The following is a 12,630-nucleotide window of genomic DNA, read 5'->3' on the forward strand; positions in this document are numbered from 1 at the left end:
CCTTTATGTTATTATTTTCTTTTAATATTGCTCAAATCGAGATAATTCGCATCAAGTGGGCAGTGTCAGGTAATGAAATTGGCCGAGTGTCTGATATTCGACAGACTTGGCAGACACCTATAGCGTCAGTTCCGCTGCCACTCTACCCACATTCACTGCACTAGGATTATTTCGATGCCCCTTTCTTCGAGAGCAGATTGGAACTTTTCAGCAGTAGAAAAACATCTGCAATTGTTGTGAAGCATCTTTGACTGGAACCTGGATGACCTTTGCAGTTTCCAACTACGACAGCCGTAATGAAAACAGTGACGGGGCAGCTTCGGTTAAAAGCTTCGCTCAGCATAGACGCTTGCATTTTACAAAACGCTTTTACGAGGCGAAAATATTATATGTGGAGGGGCAAAATGGAAATACTCAAATCAAACGATCTAAATGAAGTAGTGTTATCTTTTCGAATTGGCTGCTCCGTGTACTTTTACCGATTGTCTAATTGCACATTGTCTATCAACATTGTGCTAATTCTGGCATATATATATATATATATAAAACGTCCGCGTAGGCACCCCTGTCTATGTCTACTACGTCTTATCCGCATTCCATGAATATATGAATGATTACAAATTTTATCTATAGTTCCATGTATGTTGAGATTTCCTTGAAAGACGTGACTCATCACTTACGAAGTCGTTGGACAGGTTTCAAGTGGATAAATTGTCGTTAGCTAAATATTGAAACATCTAAACAAAGCCATCGTCAGAAAATTCCCTTGACCCCGAACATTTTATCTAGTATCACGCATTTTCTCAGCGTACTATGATATCACCAACTGATAACAAACTTTAGTTAACAAGCTAAGTTTATATTATCATCGTATCCTTTCCAGAATTCAATTGAAACTTCGCTCATTTGCCGCCAAGTCTCCAGTTGTCCTAATGTCTCAGTAGACATTTCAGCACATTCTAACATGGCTTTTCATTAGCATATTTAATTAAATATGCTAATCTGTCTGTTCCAACCAGGAACACGTCGAGCTTTTAATCTTTTAAATTTTAAAATTTTAGAGCTAAATCCACTTGGTGAATTTTCTAACTTTTAACTTCTCCACTAACTGCGCGTTACCATCAGTTGATATGTATCTGCACGCACTAGAACGTAGGAGATCATTGAGGCAATTTAACTAAACCCAACGCTTGGCTTTTCGAGTATGCTTACCACCATTGGCAAGCCTGCTCGAAAATGTTACATTATAAAAAGCTGTTTCGCTGAGCCTGCAGAACTTCTAACGGACGAGCAACTCTAACTAACACATACTCGAAAAGTTACATGAATAAATACAAGGTATTCAAAACGTTTACAGGGTAGTAATACAAAATGGAAAGCGACAATTTTATCGATTCGCATGAGCTCTTAGATGCAATGAGAAATCTAGTTTTTTTTTTTAAATTTTATCTATCTTTTTTAATTTTATCTCTGTGGTAAGTTCTCTGAACGTATTAACATTAGTTAAGTTTCCGAACAGCTCGTACAATAACCAATACAACCGAAGATAAGGTGACAGATCGACTCAGTTCCTACGAATCTGCTATTAATATAAGAGGCAGTAACATATAGAAATAGACACCTTACTCTAGTTGATTTTCTAGCATTTTTCTGCGTTACCTTTTGCTGCTCCTACTTTTGGAGTTTACAAATGCCAAATTATATTCGTGTTAGTAGATTCCAGCCCAACTACACTACCTATAAAGAAAACGTTCGGGAAGATCCTGATCGAATTTTGCTATTCAAAAGACGCGGATCGTAGATCGAAATAGCAATGTCGCTGTTGTGGTTTGTCCTCTTAGAGTATTTTTGCTATCCTTATGACTAAGAACTACTTGTTGTACCGGCGGATGTATATTTCGGTTCTCAAACATTAATGTATAGACAAGCCATATAGTTTGTCATATCGCCGACAATTAACGCTACCATTATGTAGCTGACGCTTTAGCGCTAATAGAGATAATACGTAGAGAAACACAAAGCAACTTATTCATAGACAATCATATTTCTCGTAATAGATAGAAAGGCTTTAATGTAGGGGATATTACCTGAGTAGCCATGTCTCTTAGGACGTGCCGTCTGTAAACTGAAAATAGCTGAAGTAGCCTTTTTTTTTTCAAGTTGACATTCTTTTTTTATGGTTTTCACCTGTATTTCATGTGAGTACATACGTTTAAGCTATAGCAAACAGGTGTTTTTTCCACAAATCCAAAACTTGTAAGCAGTATTTGCACTTTTTAGATATCGTATCTGAAGTTAAATGACGCTAACAAGTCTAGCTTCTCTAAAAACTATTCAAATATTAACTTGCACCGTCATTAGTCTCATAATGACTAGTGCTCTCGTCTTCATAGATCTCTACTTCACAGGATAAGCCCGTTGCATCTTATCCATAGTCTCTCCAGCGGTTCATGTTGAATCGATTCCACCCAAACCATGAAGTCAATTCCCGATAGCGAAGTGTTTTTTTTTTTTTATTGAACTGTGCTTTATTAAATGCTGGTAGTTTGTCTGGAAAAGCAGTGCGGAACAAATCTTAAAGTCCTCTTCACATTTGCGAAACTTTTTTTCGTGACTGACGAAACGTGAAAAACGTGACTTTTACGCCTTCAGTTTAAATGCGTGACCTATTTTTTTAAATAAATTGTTTTTATTATTCCGAACATATTTAGAATAGACAGGATTATTGCCGCCGAAATTTGAAAAATTTCGATTGCGGTACGTGCCTTTTTGAATTCGTCGTGAATAATTTCGTTACAAAATAAGGCAGAAAGATTACCTAACAATAATGGATGCAGGTATAACTATGTAAAAATATTATTAAAAATCTAACTTAAAATAATATTATATTAAAATTCGCGTCATTAATACTCGCCTAATTAATAATTCGCGGACTGATAACAATAATAATAACATGAGCTGCGCCATACAGCAGAATATGCGCCCCGGCATAATTTAAATGACAGAACTTAGAGTTGTATCGTGTGTGATTCATGCAAAACGTACCTAATGTATTCATTGTTCGTTTTATTTATGCCTCTGAACCCCATGAGGAGTTTAAGGGACACTTGAATTTATCAGAAAGGGCAATCGTTTATCATTCATTGTGATCTAATTCAGGTGGAAGCTATGAATCAAAACTGTGGAGTGGATATGGGCATTATTTCTTCCACTACGGAACGCAGTAGTCAGATACGAAAAAAAAAAAAAAAATAGTCCTCGTCTTTGTTGTCGATATATCAAAATAATGAGCATTGTAAACATAAAACGCTGATACGTTTGAACGAGCTTGTAAAGGTTTGTCAGCATGTAACCGTGCTCACGAATACCTGAGCGGATATTTTTATAGTCTCATCTGTTCATGAAGTTGTACCTATATAAAATGTACACTTTTCCGTTTGCCTTCGCCATGCAGCTGCTTTACCTACTGGAGACACTTTCGGGCTACGTTCAACACTTACAAAGTATAGAAATATTATATGGTATATATTGTATAATAGAAACTCAAAATTCCTAAATAATAATTTTCTAAAAACTACCAAAAATTATTGATTTGTAGTCTTCGCATTAGGTGTGTACAATGCACAGTCGACGGGAGGCTTTTTCGATGTCCGAACATGTAGCGCCGTGTCAAAGCACGTCGGCGCTTTCTCTTCTGTAAACCAAACAACAGCTTCATGGAGGGCCCTGACGGGACATGCGTCGGCGGTTTCGCCACCTCCGCTTCATCGGCGAAGGTTCTTCAACCTTGGAGGCGGGTTCGACATATTGCGGGCAATTTACAGCACTAGAATGGAAAAAGTTTGCCGGTATTGGAAGAAGCATCAACCCCCAAAACCGAAACCTCCTCTGAGGTGACAACAGGAGTCGATGGCTCAACAGCTGCGGCAGATGGTACCACGGCAGCAGCGAGGACGGCGAGTAAACGGCTGAAAAATGCGAAAATTGAATCAATACTTACGAAGCTAAGTTCAATTGGACAAACATTTTTATTACAACTGAACAATGATCTTATCTCAACCTTAGACGTTGTGTAACTGGAGCTTAGTGCAGTAGGATTGTTCTAATTTAGAGAAGACTTAGCATAGTTTACGGCAAGTAACTGACGGCAAGATGCGCTTTGGTGACAATTCAAGTATCACATCTGTTTGTTCGGCTCTTTCGGGAATCTTGACATTTAATACGATAACATCTTCGGGCAACATTAAAATTTATACAGTAGAGCTAACGACCAAGTAAGTTATAGGCCAAAGTCTATGAATATAAGAAGAGATTCACTAGAGCGTAGTACATTTTTTTCAGAAACGAGAGATCCATATTCGGTGTTTTTGGGCATTTTTTCTCATCCATCTTAAACAACCAGTTGACTGACGAGCTGTTCATCATCGTATTAGTCTAACTCTAAGGACAGCTCAACTACATTAAACATGATAGGCCATTTGTAACTGACATCAGAAAGTTATTCATACGAAACGTCTATGAAAAATTAACATCGCTTCTCTTGAGCATGCTTCCTATAATCGTTCCCCTATGTCCAGATTATCTTATTTGATTCCATACTAAAAAAAGGCTTACTTAAGTAAGACAAGAGACTCACCTCCTACTTCGAAAAATACGTCCCATGTAATACACTCACGACTAATCTTACATTCGAACAACTCTTGTCTGGAAAAACAAATTAAACTGTGAAAGCTGGATTATATTAAGATATATATATATAGAAGAAGATAGATATGGATAAGAATCAAGTTCGAAACACACGTTCGTATAATATATTCATTCATTTCGAGCCACAATTCCTTTCCGTCCTCTCCCTGTCAAACCATATCAGAAACATAATATATATATAGATTTGCAGTCGCACGCATTACCGGCTAGAACAATTCACAGAGCTGTAAGCAACCTGAAGTTGAACAATAAACATAAGATTTTTTTTCTTCAGTACGATACAAAAGAGGCGAGAACGATCTCGCTAAGAATAAAATTTAGACTCGGCTAACTCAATAATCTACAGCGAATGAAGGATGTATGCTTGTATATATTCGACAATCTGCAGCTGCATATTGTTTTCTATGTTCTTCCTTATATATTTTAGAAAAATGACTATATCAGTAAATGAATATGTAGAACATGCGCAATGACCATCAGTGGTTATCAATTCTATAGGCCCTATTCAGGTTATAGGTCACTTCTTAATCAAGTCTTGGATATAACTCCGATATTACTACACATAACTAAAAATTTATCAGAATTTGTTATTTTTTAAGGAAACTCTGCGACTTTTTGCGAAATTTATGGAAAAAAATGCGACCTAAATTTCAAGCTGAATAAAATTTCAAGCTTCTTTTATATTGGATTTATCAGGATTTGTTCCGCTTTCCAATAGACGTTCTTCTGTCTGTATTTGGTAACAACTACCGGAAATAATATAGATTGTCGCTAATGTTACCTAAACGGCTTGGATTTAGTAATACTGTGTTTTTGTAGACATTATCCTGGGGCAGTCCGAGGTCTGATTTCACACAGGATTCTTTACGAGTCTCGCGCCAACACTTACTGAGGCATGTATTTTTTTTTAGGATTTCGGTCTACAAAAACGAAATGACGTATGCAATTGTTCGTAATAATGATGCGCATGTAGTACGCACCAAAGTGACCCCGTAGAGGAAGAACTACATAATAACAAACAAATGTAAATCATTTAATAGAATTTACCGAAAGAACTACTTACAATGGGCTATCGCTCAACGAAGCTTCATTCTATCGTTAAACGCCGAAACTCCCCTTATAATGGCATGAGAAATAAGTAAGTCACCACACAATTGAACGCTTGTTAACGTTTAAATGAAAAAAAATACAGTTCAAAAAACAAAAGTAAATATTAAAAATAAATAATCTAGAATTATTTCATAATAATACAAGTTTCAAGTTGTTTAGTTTGGAATTAGAGTACTCGAAGTGCATTAATTTCAACCGTAAAAATGTATGTGGACGCGACTGTGTAAAGTTATGATTTTAATTTTAGTAGACGCTAGATAGGCATCCATCCATTGGACCTAACTGAAAGGGTACAACAGAGAACTTTATTTTAACGCTGCACAAAAAATGTCAGTGCACTGATTTTAGTGATGTGTCGATACGACAAAACACGGAATTTGAAGTGACTTTGCCGATAAGCGGCCGGTTCTAATAGAATGGCCGTGTAAGATAAACGTCAGATTGTAAGATCAACAAATGTCATTCGCAAAAAAACAGCAAAGCGATCTTGGACTGCTCTGCGTGGAGGGTTCTCACTTGTTATCACGAACCAGAATACCAATAGCTCCCGTCGAATGTTTAGCCGTACTTGGGTGACCGGGCACTATCTACCCGTGTATATATACGTAGGAATCGAGTTTGCGTTAATAAGCACATTCGTACCTGTCAGTTGTTTATGGAACAATTATCGTAACATTCTCTGAACAAAGTTACAAACTCTCTCTGAACAAAAGTACCTACAAACAAGCTTTCTAGGTAGCGCTATTGTTTTTACATGGTTCGAATTCGAAAAGTATGCTATACTTTGGACTAGTGTTTCATATATACAAAGAATGCTCATATCAATTTTGAGGCTTTGTGTTTCAGGGATGACAAAGGTGGTGGCTTCGAATACATAACTGAAATTCTATGTGTACATGTCAATATTTTGTAGCGAAACGCCTATGCCAATTCTATAATGTGTATTTTTCCGACCTGAAAAGCATGGACCGGAGCAGTGTGCAATTAACGTTCAACTAAACAGAGTTTCGAGCCTTACGTCCAGGACCTACGTTAAAAGTTTATTCTTTTAAACGAAAAATGGCTGTCCCATCTCAGCAGAAGGTATGGGTTGTCTAAACCTCCTGTTAAGCTTATACCACTTTACGTTGCCCTAAACCTAGTAGGCTAACACGTTACCATATTCTGTTACTGGCGGCTCTTGTGTAGCTTTATTGGATCGATTTCTCTTATACTGGCAAAAAAAACGCTTCCTTTCTCATTAGTTCTTTTTCTTTAGTAAGTTACGCCTGTTTTGCCATGTGCTTCTGTGGCGGTTGCTCAACTGGCTCCCCAGCCAGATATGAAACGATCCAAGCTATATCGACATATACTGGTTTTTGTCAATATAGTTGTCGTACATGAAATTCTGCATTATGTATTCGAATACATCTATTTAGATTTGTGGCTGTAACGACAATGCTTGGTAACTGGCCTAAATGGAGAAAGTTTACAATATTGTCAAACGGGAACTGTATTACCGCAGATAGTTGTGGATGTTATACAGGATCCTACAATTATTTTTCTGTCTTGAGCACTGTATACTGAGTGATCCGAAACCCAGCGTAAAATTAGTTTAACTTCGTTTGCTATTACGGCGATAAGTTGCACGTGATTAGAATTTAAATGTATGCAATCTAGGGTGCTCAACGACATTATAACTTACTTGGCCGTAGTAAAGTAACATTCGAAAATATCACAAAGCTTCGAAAGTTCTAATTTCACATTGATTGCCGACTTTATGAGCTTTTATTATGGTCAACGTTACGACAAAATGAGCCAATGGCTCTTTCATTTCTAATCTGGGTAACCAAAACAATACATTTATAAGAGCTGAAATTTTAAGGTTTTTTACACATCCTTGTGCTGCATACAGCATGTTAAGGGGACTTAAGGCATCTATTATAGAGAGCATCGAACTGACTGCAACCAAAATACGTAAAACGTTCTGTGTCGCTTATTTTTTTACAGATACCTGTATATTTCATTTTTCTTTCATGCTTATAATACTTCTTGCGCGCAAACGTATCATTAATCGAACAACAACAGGGGCATATGATTAAACTGCAAACGAATCTCTGCAAAATCTGCAGAGAAAGAATAAGATCTCGTAAGTTTTTTTTCTATTAAGAAATATCTTAACCTCGTTCCTCGCAATATATATACTGTACTTTAAGTTAGTTTCTACCAGACTGCTGTGTGTGCCGGAGTGTTCAGATTTCATTAAACATCTAGCTGTCAAGTCCATTTAGCTGCTTTCGTTCCGCGAAGTTGCAACATGCTGTTTCATCCAAACAAACTGGACGTTCTCGAGTGTATTGCACGTTTTTGGGCACGCTCCCAAGTTTCTTGCAAGATACAAGTTATTCCTTGTGAGTCAGACAGTCAGGCGACCTATACGTCGATAACATTATTGTTGACCAGATCAGTTCAATAGCCTAAAATACGACACAAAACATTCATTGGGAGTAGTTTGATAAGGAGTTAGCAGCTACGGTTTGTCATTAGACCCGTCCTTGATGAAAGGATGAAATCAAAACATTGTAGTAAATGCGTTGCCATAAGCTAAGTTCATAAATTAAAAAATTTAATCCTCTACGGCTACGAAGCAGGAATTTTTGTTAGCAGCTCATTTAATTACGAATAGCTAGTGATTAAACTAGGTTACGCCACCAAGTTCAGCGCCATTAGACAGTCCTGTATATGTACTCTATGATTGTATATACATGTGAAAGTTAACGTCATTTTGAAGAGTTTGTAGATGCTACATTCATCATAGCACAGCTGCGTAAAATAGACTCAGATGCCGTTAACATTGCTTGCCTGAATCACCCTCTTTTCTAGCCGATCTTCATCTGCCCTGGCGCCTAAGCAGGCGTCAACAGAATACTCCTGTTAGGGTTCTTAAGCTATAATAATTGGCCGCCTATTCCACTAAGGATCGTGTACCCCGCTGGGTTCCTAATCCGAGCCAAAAATACATTTCACTTCTTGTAATTAATTCCACGTAATAGGTTTTTTGACTCGTAACCCTACTTTATCGCCTGTTATTCTGCGTTAATCAACAACAAGGCGTCATGGCAACTCCCTTCAATCTAATGTAATCATCTACAGCCAGACTGGGCTAGACTAGGGTGAATTGGGCCCGCGAGAAATTATTCGCGAGGAAACCTTCCAAAGTGAAATTGAATCTAACAAGTAAGGACGTTTCGTGTTGTTTTGCTGAGACTGCATAGCATGGAATGGGTAAACTTAATATTAACGTCACTAGTTAAATATTGAGGCCGACTATACCTGTATGACTTTAGGTAAATACTTAAGAGCAAAGTAGACAGGCATTGGTCAGTCGGCTTCGATCTTTCACGGACGGCATATACAGAACGACGCTAGTACGTGGGAAGAGACTCGTCCTAGCGATTGACTTACCGTGCCTTCCATGATGCGGCTTGCAATTTTCGTCACGCTAGTTTTCTTCCTGGAGTACGCTAATCCCAAATTAATATCCTGTAAGTAGATACATCTGGATTGACTTACTTCATAAGTTGGATGAGTGAATCTGGGTACAGGGCTGGTATCCTTAAACAGCATTTTGTATCGACCCATACTTGTCTGCATATAAACTTGATTGTATATAGTATCTGCAATTGTTCATGGCCATGATCATTGACACTATAGTTGCGTTCTACTATCTGGATTTTTCGCTGTCTTTTTGTCTGGATATTGCATATCCTGTCAACAGTATCGACGAATTCTTCTGTGTATTTCTATTTAATTTAATCGCTCATACATAGTGTCTATTTGGTAGCAAGTTAGCTGAAGTTTTTATTTCTGTGTGTGCTCCAAAAAACAACACATAGTTTTTATAGTCTGCTGCACGATTGAGAACAACCTTTACTACTAAAAATTCTTCTCACATATATATATATAAACGCTAGTACTAGGGTGAACTCGCTTCTATTTGTGATTATAGAAAAAAAAATCTAAAAAAGATGCGATCCCGGAAGCTCTATTTAAACGTGGATGAAAAGTTAAGCCGATATTTTTGAAAAGTACGCGTAAGTTAATTCGATTCATGCACACACGTACATATATATGCATGGCGAATATAGGTGTGTATTATATTAATGCCTTACATATCTGAACGGTACAATGAGGTGTACGCTTCGAAACGCGCGTTTCTCCTTGGCATAATACCCGCCTCTACAGCTGTGTGACGTGCAGTCCCTTCGGAAAAATTAAAGGCCAACATTTTTTGAACTCTTACATAATTATCGTCAAATCTTTGTTCACAGAGACAGCCATTGTGACGAACGTTGAAATGCAGAGGACTGTAATTCTTTAACAGAGTGCATTTGACGCCAGTAATTCAACACAAAGTTGTACATACAATCTTATTCTTTTTTAGCTATCGTTCTTTTTAGTGCACTCCCATTGTGAGAGTTTTTTAATTTTTAAGTGCGGCGAAAGCCACTGTACCCGTAGCATTTTTCGCCGACATATATATATATATATATATATATATATATATGTATTTGATAAACGCTTTATCTAAACGCTTCTTAGGGGCAATAAAACACAGCTCAGTAGATATTTTTGTACAATGCCGTTTAATTAGTCTAGTACACTAAAAACTGACATTGCATGCCTTTGCTTAAATACTTTTGGACAATTTAGGCAATTTACACTTATCTTTAACTACGTTTCCTTTATCCATAACTGGTATAAAAACAAAATATTAACAGTAGGGCACGATTGTGCTCAGTCAAAATATCAGGTTTTTTCAACGAGTATTGCTCCCCGATACCCCCAAACTGTCTCTTAAACGGTTTGTCGTTTTTTCGAAAATTTGAAGCTATACCGATAATCTGTATTTCTGTACCTTTAAGTTTGAGCAATGCATATATTAACCGAGGTCTATATTTTTTGTCTCTCTTTTATTGTCATTAATTACCGCTAATAATCTTTTTTTCGTGTCTGTTGTCGCTGCCATGTCCCAAACAATCCATCAAACTCCGTAGTATTTGGCAGAGCTGTTCGATGTGGAGCAAACCAGCGCTTAGTCAAATGTGCAAGTCTACCAGGCCCCTGCAGGAAGTGTCTGTTTATTTGCCGGCCAGCATGCATCTGTAAGGACGGCTTCAGGCTACAGAATGGTCGCTGCGTCGCTAGTTCGTCGAGGGTTCCAACAACCCTATTTCCATCAACGACTATTGCTACGGGAAGGTTTTCAACTTTCACGGTAACTGCGGCTCGAGGAGCGCCCACTAAAGCTGTTGATGCTATTAAACCTGTAGCTAATTCAAGTACAGCATCGGTTGATTTGACTACAGGCGCATTTGGTTTGACTATAGCAGCAACTGATTTGATTCGAGCAATGGCTCATTCGACTACAGCAGTAACTGGCTCAGCAACAACAGCAGCTGGCTCACCGGCAGCAGCTGATTCGGCCGCAGTAGAAGTTGGTTCCACTACAGCAACGGCTGGGATGACTACAGAAAGAACTCAACTGACTACAGCAACAGCTGGCTCAGCAACAACAGCAGCTGGTTCATCAATAATAGCAGCTGGTTCAGCGACAAAAGCAACAGGTTCAGCAACAACAACAGCAGCTGCTTCAGCAACAACAGCACTTGGTCCAGCAACAACAGCAGCTGAGTCGGCCGAAGTAGAAGTTGGTTCCCCTATAGCAACGGCTGGGATGACTACAGAAACAGCTCAATTGACTACAGCAGTAGCTGGCTCAGCAACAGGAGCAGCTGGTTCAACAACAACAGCAACTGGTTCAACAACAACAGCAGCTGGTTCACCAGCAGCAGCTGGACTGGTAACAACGGCTGGTTTGCCAGTGGCAGCTGGTTTGCCAACAGAAGCTGGATTGGCAACAACAACTGGTTTGCCAGCAGCAGCTGGGTTGGTACCAACAGCTGGTTTGCCAGCGGCAGCTGGTTCGCCAATAGCAGCTGGGTTGGCGGCAACAGCTGGTTTGCCAGCGGCAGCTGATTCGCCAGCAGCAGCTGGATTGGCAACAACAGCTGATTTTTCAGCGGGAGCTGGTTTGCTAACAGCAGCTGGGTTGGCAACAACAGCAACTGGTGCAACAACAGCAGCAGCTGGTTCGCTAGCAGCAGCTGGGTTGACAACAATAGCTGGTTCAGCAACAACAGCAACTGGTTCAACAACAACAGCAGCTAGTTCGCCAGCAGCAGCTGGATTGGCAACAACAGCTGGTTCGCCAGTAGCAGCTAGTTTACCAACAGCAGCTGGATTGACAACAACAGTTGATTTGCCAAGAGAAGCTGGGTTGGCAACAACAGCTGGTTTGCCAGCAGCAGCTGGATTGGCAACAATAGCTGGTTTGCCAGCAGCAGCTGGTTTACCAATCGAAGCTGGGTTGGCAACAGCAGCTGGTTTGCCAGCAGCAGCTAGTTTACCAACAGCAGCAGGGTTAGTAACAACAGCTGGGTCGCCAGCAGCAGCTGGATTAGCAACAACAGCTGGTTTGCTAACAGAATTCGGGTTGGCAACAACAGCTGGTTTACCAGCGGCAGCTGGGTTGGCAACAACAGCTGGTTTGCCAACAGAAGCTGGATTGGCAACAACTGGTTTGCCAGGAGCAGCTGGTTTGCTAACAGAGGTTGGGTTGGCAACAACAGCTGGTTCGCCAGCAGCAGCTGGATTGGCAACAACGGCTGGTTTGCCAGCGGCAGGTGGTACGCCAGCAGCAGCTGGACTGGCAACAACAGCTGATTTTTCAGCCGGAGCGGGCTTGCTAACAGCAGCTGGGTTGACAACAAC

The 12,630-nt window shown here is 39.4% G+C and overlaps 1 long non-coding RNA gene across 1 annotated transcript; it reads right to left on the minus strand.

Moving 5' to 3' along the window:
* Positions 1-1,478: 1,478 nt before the first annotated feature.
* On the minus strand, positions 1,479-5,934 carry LOC147751763 (uncharacterized). Its single transcript, XR_015315961.1, has 2 exons — positions 4,637-5,934; positions 1,479-3,968 (listed from the first exon to the last, which is right to left on the minus strand). It is a non-coding gene; the product is annotated as an uncharacterized LOC147751763 (long non-coding RNA).
* Positions 5,935-12,630: the final 6,696 nt, after the last annotated feature.

The sequence above is a fragment of the Varroa jacobsoni genome, unplaced genomic scaffold (assembly GCF_002532875.2).
Source record: "Varroa jacobsoni isolate VJ856 unplaced genomic scaffold, vjacob_1.0 contig05103, whole genome shotgun sequence".
Taxonomy (NCBI): Eukaryota; Metazoa; Arthropoda; class Arachnida; order Mesostigmata; family Varroidae; genus Varroa; species Varroa jacobsoni.